At 41.6% G+C, this 25,115-nt stretch overlaps 1 protein-coding gene across 1 annotated transcript in view; it reads left to right on the top strand.

The window, feature by feature from the left end:
• Positions 1-14,655: 14,655 nt before the first annotated feature.
• grin2ca (glutamate receptor, ionotropic, N-methyl D-aspartate 2Ca) overlaps positions 14,656-25,115 on the top strand; it is a 91,486-nt gene continuing 81,026 nt past the window's right edge. The window contains exon 1 of the mRNA XM_034088382.2: positions 14,656-15,825. The gene's annotated coding sequence lies outside the window, so the exon portion shown is untranslated. The remainder of the gene's footprint in view (positions 15,826-25,115) is intronic.

Raw genomic sequence — 25,115 nt, 5'->3', positions numbered from 1 at the left:
CTCACAGGCTGTTATGTATATCTAGTGTATTCATACCCACTGTTCATACTGCTCACAGGCTGCTGTGTATATCTAGTGTATCATACCCCTCACTTTTAATCATCATTTAATTAATTCTATATTTTATTCTGTAGATTGTGTACATTACTTTTCACTTTACTGCTTGTTGCACCTGGTTAGAAGCTAAACTGCATTTCGTTGTCTCAGTACCTGTAATCTGTGCAATAACAATAAAGTTGAATCTAATCTTGAGACACATGTATTTACTTAGTACATATCTGACATTAATGATTAAACACATTTGTGCATTCTTTATGAATGCAAACCGAGTCAAGCCGACTCCGGAGGTGGCGGTATGCACCTTAAAGTTGTGCACCTGATTGGGACCAATGGGTGGCCATATGCATTTGAAAAGCAATATAAATCACACAGTTATTAGTTAATAGGCTTTAAAAGCACCATCGATAACCATTACCCTTCTCCAATTCAAACTCTTGACGGGAAAAAAGGAAGGTGTAAATGGTTGGGCTATACTGTAGCCTACTGTATACATACAAAGGCCATTCAAGAGACGTTCTTCTGGAAATGTTCACATCAGGCACTTTCAAGTTAAACAATACTACAGTAAACAATTAACACAGTAAATTATGTGGATTAAACCACATTTATTTCGTTAAAAAGAAACGAAATATGATTTTGTTTGAATGATTAAATGTAGGGTGAATTGCCCTAATGTGGGACATTTTTGCATTTCAGACTTCGGGAATATATTGCGATATGAAGCCGATACAGTCAATCAAAATCCAGTACCATTCTGAAATCCCCAGGAAGTGTCCTAATCAAACCAAAAGAGAAAATGCAGATATTACACTTATAAAAGAAATGGTAGACATATCAGTAGGCCTACTCTTAGTGCCAAGTTGTCTCAGACCATCTGCATGTCCTAATGTGAGACAGTTCTGTGCAAAATGTGGGACACTGAAAAGTCTATGTTAAAAAGCCTCCGTCACCTTAATTCATGTAATAAAAACATCTCAGGTCAGTAACACTCAAAGCTAAATGTGCAATACCATGTTCAGCTATATTACCATTTATAATGTTATTGTTGTTACAACAGAAGATGTTTTTCTTTACATTGAAGTTAAATGCATCAATCTGGTGCACTTTGAGCGTAAAATGAAGAGATGTGTGGATACAGCTCTCAACACTCATATGAAACAGAACTGTTCTTACAATGTGTGTTGGAAGGATTTATTAAATTATACTATGCATATTTTATTGTGTAAACACACAGCTGATCACCTGAGAGCTGCCGTTTCATTTAAAAAAAAAAAACGGTCTGATTTTAACAACTCAATGTGTGATTGATTGTGATTGTTATAGACACTAATAATACAGTAAACTATTAACACTGTACATATTATTGTTTGCCCGTGGGTTTAGGATTATCGGTAGTGAGAGCCACGCTGCATTTTCCTCCGGTCGGATGTGATATAAAAACAAAGCGATTATTTTTGTTGTTGTAAACTCACGTGGATTAAACTACATGTATTAGTGCATCCATTTCAATTTGGCGAACATATGATACATTAAATGATCGTGAAGATGATGATTACAAATCATTAGTTGGAGCCGGTCTGCATTTCCTGACAAAAAAACATAGCGATGGTTTTGTACTTACACCTACGTGGACACTAACATTATTTTGTTAAAAAAAAACATGGTGATGTTTTGTAAATGATTACATGTCTCTTATTTAGCACAGAATATGATCCTATCCATGACATATGGATCTTAACAAATATCCGCTATATCAGATACCTGTAGATCTATCAGCTGTTTATTTCACATGAGTTCCACTGTGGCAGCTTTTTAATCACGGGTCCCCCTGGTGGATCCATGATCCATTGCAGCTGGTTTCATTATAATTACATGTATTTATCAAGGGGGCGTATCAAGTCCTGCAGGGGGTTTTCCTTTCAGCAGGGGCCCACCCCGTGCAGATAACGGACCCGCACGGGTAGGCGTCTGAAATGAAGCGCTACATCTGTAGGCTATAGGCGGAGCACCCCTTTTCTGACGTCAGAAAAATTCTAAAAATAATCAGCACCTTTGCAGCCCCGTTTTTAGAGATTTTGGGTATGGAGTAAAGAGAGAGGGTTGTGTTTTCTGACACTTGGTGAGTTCCCTGACTAGGGATGCCAGAAACTGACCATGATCAATATCGAAAATAGGACAGCCCTGGCGAATAATAATCGATTATTATAAAAAGGGCTGCTGTTAACGTCGGTCTGTACAACGGAATTGTGCCAAAACTACGCCAACCGGCTGCGGAGGGAGACTCCCCCCTTCACTGGAGAACTGCGCACAGTCAAATGGAATTCCGTTGTGTTCTTTTACTGGAACATGTACATGGTACAAATAAAAGGGCTATTCAGGTAGAACAGTACAAAGCAAACAACGACGTGGCCTTGAAGTGAAGTTAGTAATGGCCGGCTGCGCTGCGTCTTTCTCTGCAGGCACTTCTTTGGCATGCTTCGCACTGAAATGCGAACGCATTGTTGGTACACCAAAGTCTTTTCGCAGAGCTTGCATTTGACTTCATTTGCACTTGTCAGTTTGAAGTAGTTCCACGAGGAACCCTTCTTTCCTTTGTTCATCTTTAGTTGTGTTCTCACTCCAATAAATCAATCGCACGCATGGGCGCGAGAAGGGGGGTGCTGAGGGCGCTGCAGCACCCCCTAGCGGCAGGCAGGGGGTGCGGAGAGGGACCGGTGGCCAGCAGCAGGGACCGTGTTAGCATCTGGTTAGCTAGCTGGTTAGCTAGCTGCACTAACGGACATACAGAGCTGTTGGTTCCACAACAAGCTGGAGGAGAGCTCTCCTCTCAGACTGAGAGGCTCAGGTGAGCTAAAGGACTCTCTGAGTGTTTAGATAGTTAACTTTAGTCTAAGTTATCTCAGTGGGTCTCAAACAGTTTGGTCACAAACTATTCAAAAGATTATTTCCGTGGCACACCTTCATATGATCATTATCGTTATAAAACAAATAAGAGAATAAAGGAAAAACAGTTATGAAATACTATATGGCAGTAAAACAAGAATACAGTTTGAAAGGGGAGTGATTTGTAAAATATCCATAAAGAAAAAGAACATCTGCTTACAGTTGTGTTTCATCTGGGTGTTGAGAGATGTATCCATAGATCTCTTAATGTTGCTCTCAAAGTGCACAAGATTGATGCTTTTAACTTCAATATTTAAAAAAAATCTTCCCGGGGGAGCATCCTCCCGGACCCCCCTATAGGAGGTGAGGTCCGCTCCCCACTCGTAAAAAATAGCACTTTACCCCTGCCTATATGCCGTGAGCTGATTATCGAGCCTTCATTGTAACAGTCGCGGGTGTACTGTGTGTTTGTGAGTGCTTTTGTGCGCCCGTAATAGTGTTCACTGGAGTCCAGCATCTCAGCACCCCCATTCAAAATACCTTCCCGCGCCTCTGATCGCACGTGTGACGGAGAGGGGGGGGGGGGGGGGCGGGGTCGGTGTGTAGCAGCGCAGTGAAGGGCTGCGCAGGGTGCAGCAGTCTGCACTCTGCGCAGCCTGCGCTGCTGGCTTCCTCCAAGTTTACAGTAAAACAAACTGGTGGTGTGACCAATGGCCATTTACAATAATTAATACTATTACTATTATTAGCATTAGTCTATATTTTGGTTGAAATTAAGCCTAGGCCTAAAACATAAATAATAATAAAAAAATATATAAATAAAATCGAATTTTAAAAATAATTTTCGATTAAGGAGACTGTAACGAATATTCGAATCCTAACGGGGACACATATTCATGTATGAAAGACGTACAAAAGTGCATTTTGCATGATAAGTCCCCTTTAAGTTTTTCATTGCCATATCTACACTGTAGCTATGTGCACATGACAATAAAACCTTGAATCTTGAATTGAATCATTGAGTGTTTTTCTATTTGCCAACTCTATGGTTAATTTTCGTTAATTTGAGGCTACTTAAACTATTTGGTATGAAGATTGGAATAGTCCTAAAAAGTATAGAAAAATGTTGTCAGACACCATCTTAGTCCTGTTTCTAAGTCACACAACAAACATTCATCACTGCCAGGTTCTGAAAAAAACACACTGGGACAGTAATTTATCCAATAATCACATGAGATAACTTTTTCCGGAAAGCATCAGAAGAGGTTCTTTAAATGATGGCCAATACCTTTGTTTATCTATTTGTGCATAGTAACTTTTGGTAAGTTTGAGGTAAAAAACGTCGATATTACATAAACTGTTTTTAACCATTGTTTATCAGCATACTGTACCAATGACTTTACTTCAGTGTTGCTTGCTTCACACTCAAATACCAATAAGACAATGTTCCTTTGTAACCTAGAAACCTGAAAAACCTTGAAATAAAACAGTCTTACAGACTTGTTGTGACGTAAAAATAGCAAAATCAATACTTACTCAATATCTGCTATTATTAAACTCCACTGCCGCAGAATGTAGGTCAAGCACATGTTGTTCGTTCTTACAAAGAGGGCAAATAAATCGAGACATTTGAAACACAAGTCATTAATAAACATCATTCTTGAGAATTAACAATGGTTGAGTGGGATTTATTTTGCCGATCGGCAGCAGTATAGACGGAGAGCACCGAGAGCCTCTCTGTGTACACCCTTTTCAGGGTGTAAGCCGAGATGCAACTTGTCAATACTCAGAGACGTCTGGGATAAATTCGGCCTTCCTCCTGGGATCTCTAACAGCCAAGTTTTTTCTTCTACCTCGCTGCTTTTCTGCGCCTCAGTCACAAGAACACTTCTTAAAATAGCCTCAAGCAAACCCAGATGGAAAAGACGAGTGCGTGATTGTAAATGCCAGGAGTTTGAGCCACGGCGACGTTGGGTTTTTCCATCTGTGAGGATATTATTTTGGGTCAGATGTGTATCTCTGCCATGTTGTCCGGTGAAGCGGCAAGGCCAGGCCACAAAGAGAGAGCATATGCCCGCCTCTTATTCTGCTGCCGCCCCTGACATGTGTTACTTCCTCCTCACTCAGCCCACCTGCTCTGCAGAGCCTTGTAGTTTACCATGAATGCCAGCCTACAGCAACAGTAGGGATGGGTGTCGTTAAGATTTGAACAGTAGCCTACTGCTACTCTTATATATACTGTTTAACAATCCGGTACTTGAACAGTATTTTCATCGGTTCTTTTTGTTATGTTTTATAAGGGAAAAACTAAACAAATTGGAAACATAATTACCATTGCTTTTTTTATGTATATTGTGGATTCTGGGCTGCTAGAACACATAACATGCAGTAAGTAACAGCATGTAGATTTACTCTTGTTTTTTTTGTATCCGTCCGCGAGCACGACGCCATCTGCGATCGATTAACTAGTGGACAATGATCCCTCGCTCTATGCCTCCTGTACCTTTTCGCTCTGCTATCGCGTGAAGGGTCTGCTAACAAGCAACCAACAGAAAGGTTCATGTTAATGTTGTTAAAACTCCCCCCTCGTGCCCAGCTACCACCACAAGTATATTTCAGATCTGTGGGAAACACTGAATACTAGGGAAGCTCCGATCGATCGGCCGCCGATGATCGATATCGGCCGATACTCACTCTTTGCTGACCAATCGGTGCTCTCTAAAAATGCCGATCGCATGACGTAAAATGTTGACGTAAAATACATAACATTATTTTCTGTGCGCGGCAAAACAAGCTCGTCAAAATGGCTTCACCAGTCTGGCAGTATTTTAAGGTGTCCGAAAATGACAATAAAATAGCGGTATGCAATGTGTCTGAGCAGAAATCCTGCAGCTCCACCCGCTGTGACGGACCGGTGAGTGGAGAAAAACACACACTAAGAGTTAGACCTAACACACTTAGCTATTTGATCTACCTCTGGAACAAGCTAAACTAGTTATTAATATATTTATTCTTCACAGTCGGGTCACTCATTACTGGATCAGTGAGCTGCATGAGATACTGACAGGCTGTCAGGAGGGAGAGAGAGGAAAAGAGAGCGCGTCCGCTCATTTCTCCCGTGTTATTATCCAAAGTTAATGTAAACTTGAATAATGTACTTCATTTAAATGTAATAATGATGTTGGTTGTTGTTTGTGGAAGCGCCAGTGAATGAGCTCCACTAACTGAGTTTTAAACATCACTTTAAATGGAAGACCCCCATAGGCCCCGCCCACTCGATCGGATCGGCGATCGGTATTGGCCGATACTGATTCCGGCGATCGGCCCCAAAATTGGCGATCAGAGCATCCCTACTGAATACCATTAATTATTTTGCAGATTTGGATTAATGATGTGAAATATAATCAACTCTTAAATCAGACTTTAGTTCCACCTGCAATTCACAAGCTACCCTGCAAAGTCATTAAAACTAGCTGCACCTTTACCAGCTTTGATAACACTTTAATGATCAATAATTATAAAACATATCATATATATTATTCTGAAACGGACCAATCTGCAGAATGAGTACTTTTACTTTTGGTACTTTAAGCATATTTTGATGCGTATACTTTTGTACTTTTACTTGAGTAAAATTTGCAATGCAGGACTTTTAATTTTAAAAGAGTATTCTACACAGTTATACTTTTACTTAAGTACAATATTTGAGTACTTTTCATACCTTACACGTAAATGGAAGTCGAAAACAATGCATTTCTCTGCCTTTTAGCAAGATGTTTGGACAGATTGCTTGTTTTACCGCGCAAACGCGAATATGCTAATTGATAACGAGGATTGTCCACATTGAGCCTTTTAGAGTATCACTATACATTTGAACGCTGCGTCCTCTCCGTCCCAAGCAGATCTTTAGAGGCTTCTCAATTCTTAAATTTCCCCTCCTCGACTCCCCTCCTCGAGACTTAGTCCCGCCCACAGGAGATGCGAGCGGAGGACCGAGGAGGGGAACCGAGGAGAGAGGAGGGGAAGCAGCAGACGTTTAAAGAAATGAGAACTCCTCTCCTCTGAGCGGTCATATTAAAGCGACGTCCGTTCATTATTACGTGGCAACAGCTGCATCAGCTGTCGAGTATTTTGTCATATTTTATAATCTCTGTTAGATCAGCTGAACATTGTTCCCCCACATATTTACTTTGAATTAATTGAGAGTGCGGTATAATGAGACAATAACAGGCTACAGATGCGGACACACACACACAAATATATGTATATAAATATATACAATTTAAAGTATGAGATCACTCTCATAATAACGTAACACAATCAGAGACTGGATATATCCCCCCCTCTCTCTGGTCGCTGAAATGGGGAATTGAAATTACGGGCCAAAGCTGTATTAAAAATGTAAACCTCAAACAAACTTTCACATGCCATGACATTTTTTTCCCCTTATGGCTTAAAACTGCAGAAGTTTCATTTTTCGACAGAATAGGCTATTTATATGCATCATCGTACGTACAAGTAACGTAAGGATGGCCATGACGCTGCAGTCAGGCTTGGCGAGAAACTGATTACGGAATCAGGATACAAAAAAAGGTAAATGTATTCCCCCATAGTTACATACACAAATACGTAATACGGTAACATTTCTAAACATAAGGGATTACTCGCAGGATTTCAATATTACTATAAACAAAAAACAGCATATAGTGTTTGTTGTAAAAGGATCAGATTGTATTTCTTCTCTGTAAACTGTACTGTTCTGTAGGCTAGTACTTAAAGTTTGAATCTGTATACGCCTACTGCCTGCTTTATGGTTTTCAATTTCTTTGGTTTATTTTTTTTATTTTAACTCAGCAGGTGAAACTATAAGTTCATAAAATAGTGTGTGTGAGCTTAACTGTATGTATTAAACTAGCATTTTCTGTTACCTTAGATTTTATGTCTGCTTTTTTAAACTGTAGTATGTGCTCATGTGTTTCATTGTTGGTGTATAAAGTACTGCATATGCTAAATGAAAGGCAGGTTTTCCTTTTAATACAATAGTTTTTGATCCTCAATATCTTGGTTTCTTTATCTAAGGTCACATTGTTCTGTTGTCTTACATGATACACTTAAGTTATACAAATGTTTTTGTTACTTTGTTTCTCTTGTATTTATTTGCATTGCATTTGATATTGAGGTAATCCAAAAGTAACGAAAAATGTTCAGGTTACATTGCTGTTATATTTGATACTCAGATAACGTTACGAATAAGATTTTCTTTAAAGCTAACTAGTAATTGCAACGGAATACATTTTTAAAGTAACCCTCCCAACCTATGTTGCGCAGTTACAGGTCGATCCGCGGCTAACACGAGGCTGGTCTTCAGGTAGAAGCTGTTATCTTCAAAACATAACACATTCCTGAAACCCACCCAACTTCAGAGGATACGTAATTATTCCTTTCTTTACAGTCCCATCTGTATGTCCTATCGATCACCTAGTGTGCGCTGTATAAGCTGTTGAACCCAAGCAGGGGTCCATTAACATTTATTATGGTACAGCAATCGATTGAGGTCATGCTGCCCGGCCTGCACCATCGGCCACAGAGAAACAAATATGGCCTTGCCGACAAATCTCTCAGTGCGGCTCTGACAGCCTCATAAAAATACCACTGATGTCCTCCTGCCTGGGAGAAAGGATTCATTTTTCGAGGGTCTCATTCCACAGGGGACACAGAAATTAAGATGAATGGATTTTTGTGCTCTCCATAAGTTTGCAATTGTCTAGTAGGGAGGCGTGTGGTGCAGTGGGTTGTAAGTTGGTGTTGGGATCAGGTGGTCACAGGTTCAAACCCCACTGCAGTCAGCATGTCATTGTGTCCCTGAGACACTTCACCCCAAATTGCTCCTGTGGGGATTGCCCACACTATTGAGTATGTAAGTCTCTTTGGATAAAAGCGTCTAACATGTAATGTCTTTGGGAAGGTGATTGTTTGCAGCTTGGCAATATGTAAATGTGACCTGGAAGTGTATAAATGGGTGCTCACAGAATGATGATGTGCTTTTTGAAGGTCTCTGGTGAGAAGTAAAAGCAGGATAAGATGTTAAAGATTAGGGCATTGGAAAGCACCGAAGAGGGTGTTTTATTTATTTTTTGGTCAATCATTTGTCCTGCAAATCAGCAGGTGCATTTCTCTTCCCTGAACTCCAGCGGGGACTCATGCCCTGACCCCCCCCCCCCCCCCATCAGGAAAGTGGAGCTGATATTGCTTCAGGCAACATGTTTGTGGTGAGTTTGAGAGAAAAGGGGACAGACGTGAGGCACCTGCTGACAGCCTCACTGCTGTTTCTTGTCCTGAATAGCAGCGTGACCTTTCAGAAATCTAAACTTTACACATCCTGTAGACATCAACAGCGAGGCTCTGTGCTATGAGTGGTCATTGTACCGTTTGCAGCATGTCAGAGGTTCCTTGAATACCTTTAGTGAGCTGCATTGCCAATTAAACTCTATGTCATGCATTATACATCAGGGTTTCACACAGATAGACTTTACTTTGGCGGGCCGCCCAGGTATATTAACGTCCGCCAAAGTATATTTCGCGACCCATTTAGGTTAAATCTTTTGTTATCCGTCCGCGAGCACGGCGCTATCTGCGATCGATTAACTACCCCTCCTGTACCTGTTCGCTCTACTATTTGCGTGAAGGATCTGCTTTATGCGCTCTGCAGTAACTCCGCTGCGAGGCTCCGGCGAACAGTTCATGAGCGTGCTCCACTAGCACCCCCCCTTCCCGTTCTCGGCTACCACCACAAGTATATTTCAGATCTGTGGGAAACAATGTACATGTTGTGCGCTTCATGAAAACTAGTAAAAGGTTAATTGGGTGCAGGACACCCAGCAGAATCAAGCTGCTAAACAAGCGATAGGATGATTGCTCCACCTCTTTTTTGCACCAATACAATATGTAATTTATGTATTTTATTATATACCTTCCCTTTGTACAATAAAAAGACCATTTGGATTTCCAAAAGAAGGCTCTGAATAGCATATGTGGGCAAAAGACTAAGCTTTATTTGCAAATTACTTAATGAAATTGCTGCCAAATTGAACATTTTGGAAAATATTTGAACTATATTTTTCATTAGCACTGTAACCAAAATCCAGGTCAGGTGCAGTGGTCTTTCCTGTTCCATCGACGGAAAACCACATTTGATTAATTGTAATGAATAAAAAGCAAACAATGTAGTCCAAACATAATTGTGTTCACTCAAGGCATGCATTTCAAAAACAGAAATCTGAACATTGAAAAAAGCAGGCTTTTTTGTTACTCTTTCATATATATTTCATATAGTACAATTATCGACAACAGTATAGCTTCCTGTTCTTACACTTTATTTTGAAATGCCCCAAGTTTGGTGTAAATAATTGGACCACTGTGCAGATGTCCTCACAACCCCATCCAACAACTTTGCAAAAACTAGAACAGCAGCTAGACCTTATCTCCGAACATCAGTGTTGAACTTCACTAGAGCCATATTTATACTATACTCATACCGGCAACATATGTACTCCTCAATGCCAGGAACGAACTGTAAAGTAAATGTCATAATAGTTGACATATTGAATCGCTTTAACACAATTCTTATGTATTATAATAAAACTGAGGTAGAAAGGTTTAACATCATGTGGCAATCAAGGCTTTTCAGGGGGGGGGGGGGAGAAACTCTCTCTGTAGGGAACTTAGGGATTTTAGCCTTTTGCAGACCATTTACATGCACAAAAACCATCACACACTGCAGGAAAGGGAAAACCCAAAAAAGCATAATATGGACTCTTTAAATGCAACAACTTGCAGAGCCTCTGGCATTAGGCACAACCCATTTTCTACGGCACCATTCCTTCTTGCTACTGAATGAGAGCCAATCCCTGCAGCCTTGTTCCAAAGTCAATAGAAAGATTGAAACCATAAGAGTGGAGGCAGAATAATGCCAATGGTTTTGGAATAACCTGTATGGGTTTCCAAATATTTTTGTTCTTGGACTGAGCAGGACCAACATGGCCGTTCTCTCTGATAGGTCAGTTGTAAATATCGTACATTCACATACTATAACCATAACCCTAACCCCAACCCTATTCACATACAGTGGATTAATGTACTTGCACACCCATATATGCAAACAGGGCCGGCCCTTCCCACTGGCAATTCTGCCTAATTGTATGCCCTTGATGTAATACGCCCTTGATGTAATACGTTTACATTAATAATTGAATAAAGTAAACACCCTTTGCACCCCGGGCCGGCGGCAACATTTTGCATTTGCCCTGTAAAATGGGCGCTGTAACTGTAAGTGATGAAAGGGGGGGATAGTCGCTTATCTGGCACCCACGGGCCGCGGCTCACAGCCAAAGTGACGCGGCAGCTCCAGCTGAAAGTGTCGGAGATTGCAACGATGCAACAGCAATAGGCAAACCATTAGCATTATGAAAAGGTCCAAGCCTTCAGGGGCAACGGGAAGGAAACGGAAAAAAAAACAGGAGGAATCGAAAGTCAAAGACAGAGGTAAGTCGGCTTGTGTAAAAAAGAAAAAAGTCAGTACTGTACCGTTAGACATTTGATTTTAAGCTAGCTAGCTAGCTAGCTAGCTATTAAAGCTGTATCATGGGCAGGCGAGGTAGCCTGCCCATGATACAGCTTTGATGCCATGCTAGCCGCGAGCCTCTGATACAGAATGATAAATACAAATGATTTAAAGTTTTTATTTATGTGTTATTATTCTTCTATAATCTTGTTGTAAATAATATACTACCTTTCTATTGTGATGGCTGTAAATTGATCCTCCAATAGTGTTTAATTTGTCAGATAGTTTATTTTCACGGTCAACTTGTGTGTGTGTATATATATATATATATATATATATATATATATATATATATATATATATATATATATATATATATATTTATTTTTCTGTTTATTTTCTATTATATTTTAGAATTTGTTTATTTTCTGCTCTTTTTAATGTCTAATTATTGTGCAATGCTTTGTTTTATATGCTTCTGTAACGAAATAATGTGAATGTTAGCCAGAAGAAAGCTATCTGGATAACTGCTCCTTTGTATAAAGTGAGGCTGACCAACCAATATGGGCATGTGTTATTATTTACATTACATGTCATTTGTTAGACGCTTTTATCCAAAGCGACTTACATACATTCAGTACTGTGGACAATCCCCACAGGAGCAATTTGGGGTGAAGTGTCTTGCCCAGGGACACAACGACATGCTGTCTGCAGTGGGACTCGAACTTGCTACCCCCTGATTCCAAGTCCAGACCTAACTTTTATATAGGCCAGTTGTGAACTTGCATACAGCTGAGGCAGATTGCAGCAGTTATTTTTGCCTGACTGTATATACATGTTTTTGCTTGTAATGTACTAATATCTACCCTATAATTTTTCAGCTGCACTTGAGAAATACCTTTAAAAGCTCCCAGTTGCTGGAGAAGGAACATCTGATCTCCCATGTACATCACACTCTGAAGAATGTAAGTTTTGCCAAACATTTATGGTCTCTGTGTAATCGTTAATACACTGCTTTGTTGTCATTATTATGATAAATAATGAAAACTGAAGCATGAATAACTTCTTTGCATGTTTGGATTGCCTGCCTGCAGGTGAAGGAATAACGAGCACAGTATGTGAGTCCAACATTGCAGTCCCCTCAGATCCTGCTGACTGCCCAGGCCCATCTGAGTCCAACATTGCAGTCCCCTCAGATCCTGCTGACTGCCCAGGCCCATCTGAGTCCAACATTGCAGTCCCCTCAGATCCTGCTGACTGCCCAGGCCCATCTGAGTCCAACATTGCAGTCCCCTCAGATCCTGCTGACTGGCCAGCACTGAGTGATACAGTGAGAAAAGCCATGTGAACATCACATTGAAATCATGGTCTGATACCAGATGGGAGAGTCGGATCAACAGCATAGAGGCTGTAAGGTATCAGGCTGCAGAAGTCAGAGATGCACTTCTAGAGGTGAGGGATAAAGCTACAGATGGAGTTGTAAAAATGGAGGCACAATCTTTGGCTGAAGAGGTTGGATCATACCGCTTTGCAATATGCACTGTGGTATGGTATGACATCCTGACCAACATCAAACATGTCAGCAAAATGTTGCAATCAGTGTCAATGCAGCTGGATATTGCTGTTGACCTCCTGAGAAAAACAGAAGTTTCTTTGGTCAGCTACAGAAGCAATGGATTTGCTTCTGCCCAAGCATCTGCCAAAAGACATCTGTGGCCAAATGAATGTGGAAGCTGTTCTCAAGCAGAAGAGGCTGAGAACAACCAAGAGACAGTTCTCCTATGAGTCCCTGGAAGAGCAAGTGAGTGATGTACTAAAGAAACTCGAAGTTTCTTTTTTCAATATGGTGGTGGATGTTTCCATTGCATCACTGCAGGAGAGATTAGGTGAAGTAGAGGAAAAGTTTGGGGTGCTACTCAACTTCCCTGACCTGCCAAAGGAAGATCTGACGAAGCAGTATGAAACACTCAGCAACACCCTGAGCTGGGGTGGACAGTCAGACCTGGATAAGAGGGAACTTGCACTGGAGATGCAGAATTTCCCAGCTTTGCCAAAAGCCAACATGACCACCCTGGAACTTCTGACTTTCCTACAGGAGAAGAAAATGAACGAAGTGTATCCAAATATGTGGGTGGCCCTCAGGATCGCTGTCACTATTCCAGTGACAGTTGCTGCTGGGGAGAGGAGCTTCTCCAAATTGAAGCTCATTAAAACATACCTGAGGTCGTCAATGGCTCAAGAACGCCTCAATGGATTAGCTTTAATAAGCATCAATCGCGAGGTTTCGGGGCAAATATCATTTGACGATACAATAAATGAATTTGCAGCAAGGAAGTCCAGACGTGTCCGACTTTAAGGATGTGAACTAATTGAAGGACACAATAACATAGCAGAGACTTGTTGTTCTGATTGCCTGTTTCATTTGATTTATAGTGTGTGTAATGTTCAAAGTGCACCAGATTGAAGCATTTTACTTTAAAATGTTAAAAAAAAAATCTTTCCGGGGGGGCTAACCCCCGGACCCCCCTAGAGGATGTGACATCCACCCCCCAATTAAAACATGTTCATACAATAATGAATACATTTGAAACCTTTATGTATATTACGTTTCTGTTTTGTAGTGTATTGGTCTTTTGTAGAGATTTTTCATTTATTCTTTATATATTCTATTGTGTATTGCTTGGAGGGGGGGGGGGCACCAAATCATAATCTCGCCTAGGGCACCAAAATGTCTAGGGCCGGCCCTGTACGGCCCTGTATGCAAACATCCTGCATCTTAAAGCTCTTATTTCAACAGATAAAGTCAATGATACAAAGTAAAAGGTGAGCACTGATTCTGTTTGTCCCAGAGAACGTTTCAAGGACAAACCTGTTGATGTGAGCTGCGGCAAGACAGACAAGACACGGAGCGGAAAGAGAGAAGCCAAAAAAAAGAACAATGAATGGGTCCCGGGGAAGATGGAGGAGAGATGATACATTATACTGTGATGGCTGAAAAAGAGGCTGTAGTATGTTGTATAGTTGTAAAGCAGAGGGAGGGAAATACATGGAAGGGGTGGAGGGAGGGAAGCAAGGGGGGAGGGAGAGAGAATGAGTGGATAAATCCTTACTACATAATGATTAGAGCTCACAAGCCCTTCCTGTGACACAGAGTGTAGGAGTCAGGATTACAGCCGGCCAGAGTGACAGATCTGCGGATGGAGGAAGGAGGGGCGTAGGTAGGAAAAGACCAACAGGAACATCAAGTGCGGCTAAGTGCAGACCAAACAAGCAAGGTGTGTTTCAAGGGGAGGCAGGGGGCGGAACAGCGCACAACAGACATTTTAGACGACATTCCCAAACTCCAGTGGCTGACTCGCATCTGTCCCCCTGCCCCGGCCATCTGTCGCCGGCCGCCAACAGCCTCGTCCTGGGCAGCTGGATCATTTTTGTCTTACTTTGATGGAGCGGCCACAAGAGCACAACTCGCACCAGAGGAGGGCGAAGAAGGGAGTCTGGGAAATGAAGACGAGGGTCACCCTGCACAATCTGTGATAGATGGGACTCACAGCGCGGACAGGTGTCTCGGCCGAAATATGGAGTACATCTGTGTCTCTATGTACTGGGCAGTCACGGGCAAGGACAAGGCGGAGGAGTTTGTTTTGCGCTGATATATAACATGGTGTAAGTTTCTGGCAGCTTCTGGAGCTTTTCTGAAGTCTTAATCTCCAGCCAAGCGAGGAATTATCTCTTCCCCAGAGGTGAGCAGCTGCTGAAGACCTTAAAAAAGCAACGGCTTTACACACAAATGTGCACACTGACAAAGCATTCTGGGACATCTTACCTGAACACCTGAGATAGCTGTCTCGACTTTAATTCTCAACGGGAACATTTAGCCGAAAGCTTAAGTGCGACTACAGACAGCAACAATTTGGTCATTTGTTTCCTTTTTCCTCCTACTCCTCCTCCGGCACCTGTTCACTTCGATCTCCCTCCATCACTCCATCCATCCTCCTGCTCCTCCTCTTCTTCTTTCCTCCCCTCTTTTTCACCAGCGAGTGATAATGTGACCTTCTGCCAAAGTGCTGGAAACCATGCTACCGACGCAGCGGGCTCCTCTGTTGCTGCCACTGAAATAGACTCAAACAAGTGAAGGGAGGAGGGAGAGGACGAAGGAGGGGAGGAAGAGAAGAAGAGGGCCAAAGGGGAGAGAAAGAAGGATGAGAAAAAGACAGGAGAGGAGGAGGTAAAAAAAAGGGGAGAAAACGGGAACAGGACGGCTGAAGCAGCAGACACGGGATGAGTGGTGACGAGCCAGGGCTGGATGTGGATTGCCGACACAGGTAAGATCATCTTCATCTTCCACTTAGTGCTGCACTTAGATGTGTCATCACTTTACTCTCCACATTTATCTGTCTGCTTAAGGTTAAAAATCCCCAAATGCTGTTTTTCCAATTTCAAAAACTGAGTGTAGAAATGCTTTCCGCTTCTTTTTGTTTGTGTTTGAAGAGGTGTTGTAGTTTTAAGTAGCACCCCTCTCCTTCCCCATCCTCCTTCTTTCATCTGAATGTCAATAGAGGAATTATCTGAGCGCAGAAGATCAGATCAAAAGCGGGGCTCGACAGGATCCTTGTCGGGGGGATCAGACGGCACACTGTGTTGGGCTTTTGTGCCCGCTGTAGGTGTGTGTGGTGGCTGTAACTGTTGCTTTAACCCAGCGAGCTACCGGGGGGGATTAAGCAGAGAGCGGATCGATGCGTCATTGTAAACAGTTAGAGCAGCTGAGAGGGGCTTTGATACCTGCCTGCCGGACCCTGGATGATGCCGCTGCTGCATGGGCAATTGAACTGCCACTGAAGAGTGACTTTTCAGGATGCCAGAGAAGGAGAGGTTCCTGTAACTACTGAATGATCCGTTCTGGCACTTTGGCTCCATGAATACAGAACAAGTTTTCTCTTTTTGAAATCCTAGTTTGTTATATCTGTAATTGGAATGTTGAAAGTGACAGCAGTGAATGATGAACAGGAACTCATCTGATAGCTTTGTAGAGGTGAGGGACCTTTTGGGTTTACCCGGAGAAACAATCAAGGCGAGGCGATAAATAAAAAGGCAACAAAAGAGCAGCAGAGCAGAACAGGGACAAAGCCATATTTCCTATCAACACTGCCACATGATTGAATCATCAGGGACAAAGTGTAATAACACGTAGAAGCAGCTGCTTATCAGCAATGTGTGTCCTGATTAGACATTGTCAAGGTGCCGTCTGCACTGCGAGCTCAACACACGGCTGAATCCATCCATAACAGCTGATGTGACTGAGTAACAGGCCTTTTATCTCAAAGTACCAGTTAGATTATTCTGTCATGGACCGCACACGCCTGTCGAACTGAAACGTATTGGTAAGAGATATGAGTGTGAGAGGTCAATGAATGTATTGAAATGTTGATTTGATTGGTTCTGGCACTGGGACGTCCTATAGATCAGAGTGATGGTTTCCAAGAATTCAGTCTCATTTCCACTTCTTTGGCAATTATCCAGCATTTAATCTAAAGGCTCAGCTTACCCTACTTTCAAAATAAACACATATTACTTGTATCTGTAGTTGTATCTAGTCGGGTACCGCATGGAGCAAAAGCATGTTTTATCTACACAGCATACAAATGTGTAACGCATGCGAAAGGATCTGCACTGGGGGATATGTAATTAAACTGATTATGTTATAATCATCGTTAGGATGGGTTAGATATACCTGCCTGATTTTAAAGGGGCAGTTCAACCAAATTACAAAAACAATATTATCTTGTTAGTCTTCAGAAAAGTGATTCCCAACATCTAGGGTTAGGGTGAGACAATCTTAAATCTTAATGAAAGACATATGTGAAGGGTTGCCAAATGATTAAAAAGATAGGATTGACAAGATAAAATACTGCATCGTTGTATCTGTTCTCTATTAAACTATTAGAAAGAAACCACCTGAGAAGCATACATCTACTCACAACTGAAGCAATCTCTAAGAAAAATATTCATGAACGGTTTCTCTACAACGGAGTTTGAACATCTTTTAGTTGTATGGCCAGATCAAAGAGAGCCTACCTCATCATAGGTTGCATATGTCTGGTGGTTAACTGTTTCTTTCAGATGTATATTATTTCAGTCCTGAAGCAAACAATTCATTTGTGATTCATAAGATGGAGTGTGTCCAAAAAAAACATAACTTTATCCTTTAAGACACTTTTGACAAATTGACACTAATAGCATATGAAGTCTTGAACCATGACTAAACCCATGTTTGTGAGGTCACAGTGACCTTTGACGACCAGATTAAAAGCAGTTCAAGTCCAAGTAGATGTTTGTGCCAAATTTGATTAAATTGCCCCAAGATAAAAGACGTCAGACATCAGCAGTTAGTGGCGTTAATTATTCCTTATTGGTTATCATTTTGACAGAATCTTCCATTCGTCCATCCCTCCAGGTGGAGGTTTAACTCTGCCCTGATGAAATGTGCTTGTTCTCCATTGGCTTGAATACAAGGGAGTTTAGAATGAGCTGATGAAAAATGGCTGTTCATTATGTTATGCCAACCATATCCTAGTTCCAGTCATTGGACGTAGTTCTATGTATATGAGAGCATTAAGCTACAAGCATGTGTGTGACTGCGAGTGTGTTTTTGTGTGCACGCCAAGGCAACATGTGACAGGAGAAACAGATGCAAGGATTCTCAGCATATCACACACACACACACACACACACACACACACACACACACACACACACACACACACACACACACACACACACACACACACACACACACACACACACACACACACACACACACACACACACACACACACACACACACACACACACACACACACACACACACACACACACACACACACACACACACACACACACACACACACACACACACACACACACACACACACACAATTGACCATGATGGAGGAGCATGCTTCTGGATGTCAGGCTGAGGGAGGAGCCTGATCAATAACACAGCTGAAACATTCAGTGATTAAGCACATTAATTTGGTGTTGGCATCACACCCAAAACATCACTGTACCCATAAACTGTGGAGCTGCAATGATTGGTCCATTGGGGGAAAAGCAAATGCCTACTATTGTAATGAGAAAGTAATGATTATAGCACATTTACATGCAAACATGGATACCAACATCCAGTTTTAGCCTCTAACACATTTTAGATATCCTGCTTTTCTAAGAATATTGATCATTAAAACTGAATATCCATGTGTTTTGGAATCAAATATTTAAAAATGTAAAATAATTATGATTTTATAGACATATTAATCTAGAAAAGGATTTGCAGATGAATTGATAATAAAATGAATTGTTAGTCTTAATATGTTATAGTCAAAGGACCCTCATTAATATAATACCCTCAGTAGAGCAGTGAGGGCAAAACGACCTTACTGGCAAGGTTAACCTCAGATTGTCCTGTCGAAGGTAGCCGCGGTTACGTCAACCTGACATGTTAACACATGCATCACTTACAGTTTGTCATGCGGGGTTACTAGTCTTGTAAATAGATGTTGATCTAACCTTAGAGACAGCTGTGATCAATTATAGTGTTACATGAGCAGGACAGGATGAGGCATTGCTTACTTTCATTATGCGCAGGAATGTAACACAAGGGATGCAATGACAATTAGCATTATTGATTCATCCACTGATCATTTTCTCAATTAATCGTTTTGTTCTAAAAAAAGAAGTTACAAATATTCAATGGTTTTGTCTGTCCAAACTCAAGGATATTTTCTTTAATGTGAAATAAAACAGTGGAAATCTACATATTTGAGAGACACACACACACACACACACACACACACACACACACACACACACACACACACACACACACACACACACACACACACACACACACACACACACACACACACACACACACACACACACACACACACACACACACACACACACACACACACACACACACACACACACACACACACACACACACACACACACACACACACACACACACACACACACACACTCATTTGCATAGTAATTAACTTAGCTTTGCCTTTGGGTGTGCTGTTAAAGTCAGTGTGTCACACAATCTGTATGTATCTGATGTTCTTGCGGTGTAACGCATACTGAACATGGGCGCATTGCAGCGAGCAAAGCCGCCTCCCATGAATGTAACTTATGAATCCTTATTGATATTTTCATATTTACATGAACTCGAGTGTTCTGCTTGATTTGTGGCTGAATCATTTTAGTCAGCCAACTCATGCTGGATGCTGTTTTATTCATCCAGTGTCTCCTAGCCTTTACTTAATAACGGATGTGATATAATGTATGCTTGTTGTCTGTCTAGTGGAATTACAAGAGGACGTGGGTTGGAGAGCAGAAACGTGATGAAAGTTAACAAAAAAAACGTCAATGACAAGATATTTTGATGAATGACTTCAACAATAAGGTGATAATGAAGCATCTGAAATAATCCCATTGGGTCGAGAACCTGGGATTATGACACTTTAAGTGATTAAAATAATAATGAATCTGTTATAACATTTGTTAGAACTTGAACTGATAGAAAAGAAGAAACCAACAGCATTGCAGGTCTCCCTTGAAAAAGAGATTATGATCTCAAGGGACAATCTGGATAAATAAAGGTTTGAAATGAAATGAGCATCTACAGAAACAACTAAAGTTACAAAGTTTGAAACACGTGGTTGCCAAAGATGGCTTAATCACAAGAGAAAAGATTCCTTCATAGCGCCCAATCCTGGGGCAACATCCCATTAAATGAGTGTCGGACTTTCAAGGAAAATGTGGACCTGCTGAGTTGTTGCATTGGAGCATCTCTGCGTCTCTGTGCAGCCTGCGGCAGACTAAAACGACCTCTGGGTTTGTATCTCTAGGTTAGCAGCTGCTTAGTCAGCTGTCCAGCTCTTCCATGGACACTTAGTGCCTTTGTGCTTCATCAATTCTTAAGAGAGCGAACCTCACGCCATCTTCACTGTCTCTGCAGATGAGTAGGAGGGAGCGGGAGGAGGCTGACAGGACACAGGAGACAAAAAGCAGGAGGCGTTGGGCGGACTGGCGCAAGAGTTTAAATAAAAATGTGGGGTAAGCTTGCATAAACAACTGTTTCCAATGGCTATTGTGCTGATTGACAGCCAGGCACAAGCATCAAGGGCAGTCACATATTTACTGCGGGGGGCGGGATGGAGGTTGCAGGACATCAGAGCAATTGATCCAAGGTCATAGGAGAGCAGTAGTAAATCTCATTCTGAATCAGGCAATGCTGCGACAACATGTGATCCTTTCTCCCGCCACTTTTACGGGCCACTTTTACGTGTTCAAGTACAGATCGGTGTTGCGATTATGCAGGTGAACAAGTCCTTGGGGTGCTCTCGTACTATGTGGGGCTATCTGATGAGATTTTAAACTCGGGGCTGAAGAAGTCTGGCAGGCTGTGTTGCTCTCCCTCCCTAAGTTTATGGCTGCGCTCACGGGCACAACAGAGACTCCCGGCCCATTTATATTCATGGCGCATCACCGCTTGCACCTCGTCTAACGTCCTGTCCCTGTTGAGAAGGAAATCTGACACGCCGTGGGCTGAAGAATTGGTGGTGGTGGGGAGGGGGGCATCGCCTCTGTTTCCCTGTCATTCTTTTGCCTCTTGTGGATACCGATACCAACCTGAGTGCTTGTGCACTTGTGTGGCACGGGTGGGTGCATATGCAATAATGTAATACATGAAATTGATTAGCCTAATTGCTTTCTATTCAACGCTGCATGTGTGCCACTTGATTTTTCAAGCCCCGAGCGGCGACGCGGTGGGGAGCGTTTCAATGAAGGATGATGACACCGATAACCTTAGAAATGAAGCCTGCAAAGTGGAGGGTGGTGGGGATGAGGTACGTCTCGCAGCGTCCACGCAGCAAGAGCAGTGTGACTTTGCGTGATGAATCTTAACGAATCAGGCTGGATGCTCTGCAGGAGTGTCTAACAAAAAGTGACAAGGCGTCCTGGTGGTTCAGTTGGCAGAGGCAGCTTGAGATGGTGACGTAGTTTAGCTTTTTATTCTGGCCTACCTTTGTCACATCTCTTCTATCCCTTTCCCAGTCCCTCTTGTCACTCTCCGTCGACACCTAACAAATACAGCCAACATGCTCAGCAGGTCTGGAGAGCTGTGCTAAAAACAGGCACAACTCTTGGCCAAAATATGAAAAATGCTTTTCCCTCTCCTGGAGACTGTTTATCGCACAAAACATCTATACATCATCGCTGGAGAAAACTGTAAAAGCTGAGTTGTCTGAGACATGCGCTGATTGCTTTCCATTGAGCAGTTTGACATGTTTTAACAATTATAAGGACACGACCTGTCTGTCACACGACACTGAGGCAGGCAGCCAGACAGCGATAACTGCTAAGATGTTCTGGTACATGATACTAAGTACTTATTTGTCTGGTAAGTCTTATTCTATGTTTTTTTTTGTTATTCTCATACATTCCTCCTCATAAAAAATATTATATCATGATTTAATTACATTTCAAACCAATATTTGTGACATTTACATCGATTGCAATTATTCTTCTCTTTAAAACGACTTGCTCATAATAAAATATATTTCAATCACCTGCAGCTTGAAAGAGGTTTTTTGTTGTTGTATCTTTGTTGTGCTATGTTTGATGCTGTTTTGATCAGCAATTCAATCTATCTGGATAAAGAAAGGTGGAATATTTATATCAGTTCAAAGGACAGATATTCTTCAAAGCGAGAGCAATATGTGATAGCTGCAAATCACATTTTATGCTTTTCAGCTCCAAGGGTCCACATTTCAGATTTTAAAAGAGGCGAGCAAGCGTACAGGTTGTTAATATAAAAACGATTCATACTCCTTATTTTTGTTAAAATATTCTGTGATCTGTGTGAAGGATTGTCATCAGACATACGAATTGCACATTTTATTATGGTTGACCTTGCTGTCTTCTTTTTATTTATCTTATTAAAACATTAAGCAGTTGAGATGTTGCATTCATTTTGCAAATCAAATCAAGTTAAGGTTAAAACAATGATCTGGATGGCTTAATACCACAAACAGCACGAAGTGTTGTCTTAAATGCACTGGCCCTTTAAATTCATCGTTTTTATTTTATAGGTGGCTCCTTTAAACACATAAGCAGGAAGAACAGAGGAAGAATACATTGTCAGTACATTTCAAAGCACTGATAAGACCCCACACACACACACACACACACACACACACACACACACACACACACACACACACACACACACACACACACACACACACACACACACACACACACACACACACACACACACACACACACACACACACACACACACACACACACACACACACACACACACACACACACACACAGAGAGATTAAAAACAAAGTGGTATGCTCATATGTGGATTAAAGCATGTGTACATGTGTGTGTATGTCAGAGGTCAGCTGTATGTGTGGGCAGCCACCGAGTCAACTGGGAGAGCAGGCTGATGACAGCTGGACAGGTGGCGGGGGTGGAGGGCGGGGCGTGGTCTTGTTCTGCACGGGAAACCGCAGTTTCAGCTTAACCAGGGTCTTACACTGATCCCTGCTCCACATGAGGCTGACGAAGAATTGTTCCTTCACACTGCGGGTCACCTTCCACTGCGGGTTAATATCCAGGTCAGCCAGCAGGGTCAAAGTAGGAATATTAATATCCGATCGCCTTGTCTAGGTCCTTAAGCTTCAGGTAAACATCCGCCCATGTGTTGTGGCAAAATGGATTAGATTCACAATGACATTGTAATCTGCCGCCCCGCAAACATTATTACGCTCCAAACACTTGCACATACAATCTGTTCAATTTCGCTACACGGCATGCAGGCAAAGAGAGAGCCGTGTGATGGAGTGTTGCACTAAATGGAGTAAAAGTGATAAAGCAGAGAGGAGAGATATATATCAAACATCTGTCCAATGACTGGCAAGCACAAGGACTTGTGTTCTTGAGAGAAACACATCTTTCTTTGATGGTCTTGTTTGAATTGTGTTGATTCACCTACTGCATTATCAAACTATTCAGTTGTTGTAATGTAAAGACAGTGTGACATACACAATCATAGGAATACTACATATGCTGGGCAGGGAGCTTTGCTTCAGCACTAGATGGGATTTCAAAGGCAGAATTGTAATAAAGCACAACGACACAGCTTTCCATCTGCTGTGGCATTTAAAACCTGCTGAGCACGGCCGCTCTGATGCTATACAGTCAGAATATCCAACTGCTCAGTTCAGCTCCACTCCTCCGCTGAATATTTAAATCCTTTAATGCACACAGATACCAGCCAAAGCCTGAATACCCTTCAATTGATTCCTGTTGCTGTATGTGGAAAATGTACAAGACATTTTAGGATTACCCACCAGCCCCTTGGTCAGAGAGCAGTAAAGATCAGATCAGATTTATTGATATTTCTCCGCATAGGTTTTCACCCCCTGGCAGATCAATCACTTGTCATGTATTGTAAATGTGAAGTCGTGAATGTCTGGACAATGGCTTGGTCTTTTTTATGACAGCGTGGGGTGGCCATTTATCACATGACCATGATATAGAAAACTATACCATAAAGAATAGAGCAGTAAATCAACGGACAGGTTCAGATATGGCCAACAGTGGAACTTTCTCACACTCACTGCAGGAATTAGGAATCTTATTTGACCTTCAGAAAATGGAGGAACCAATGATGTTTTGTCAAAAAAGAGTCCAAAATACAAACAAACATGTTTGATATGTTATAACCAAAGACTGAATACAAGAAGGATATAGCTACTGTGAAGTAACATAATGATGTGTGGACTAATTTGGCGGTTTGGTCATTGGCGTTTTGGTTTTTGGAAAATAGAAGTGCCGTAAGAGGGTGGGGCTAAGTACAATTTAGAGCTACCAAATGTAACCATTTCCTTTAAAAAAAGTGAAAACTGTGAAACAGTTACACTTTTAAGAAGAAAACATAGACATAACCCAAACCTGATTTTGCCTTGTTAGCATCTTGTAAATCACAAGGTAAGCCCACCCTAAAGCATATTGTTTTACTCTAAGGAGACCATCATTTATAAAAAACAACATCATGCTGCATTGATGAAGACTTGAAACTACCGATTGAGACCAATAACTCATTACCAAGGTCTTTAATCAGATGTTGATGATCATTTTCTTATAGACTTTTGCAACCAGTTCCCCTTTTGGCTGTTCAAATAGAATGCATGGTTTAAGGCACTTCAGCATCTCATTCACTATTTACACCTGTAGGCCCGTTGGTTGATTCACACAGACTTCTCTTCGGTGTTGTTTAATGTGAAGGGCATTAGCAAACATCAAAAGCAACTTACATTGTTCAAGCCTCTCTCAGATTGTGGCTGAAAAAAGAATTGTGAGATTCGGGGATTGAAAGAACATACAGAGGAGTGCAATCTTTTGTCCATTCATATTTTATTTGATATTTGCAATGGCACGAACGCACGAGTAGTTTGTACCCTCTGCTGTCCCATAGAGGTTTACTAAATGCAACTCTGGCTTCAGTGTTTGTTCCCTAAATGTCTC

The sequence above is a fragment of the Pseudochaenichthys georgianus genome, chromosome 8 (genome assembly GCF_902827115.2).
Source record: "Pseudochaenichthys georgianus chromosome 8, fPseGeo1.2, whole genome shotgun sequence".
NCBI classification, from domain to species: Eukaryota; Metazoa; Chordata; class Actinopteri; order Perciformes; family Channichthyidae; genus Pseudochaenichthys; species Pseudochaenichthys georgianus.
The sequence above is the reverse complement of the archived record's forward strand: the minus strand, read 5'-3'. Positions and strand labels throughout refer to the sequence as shown.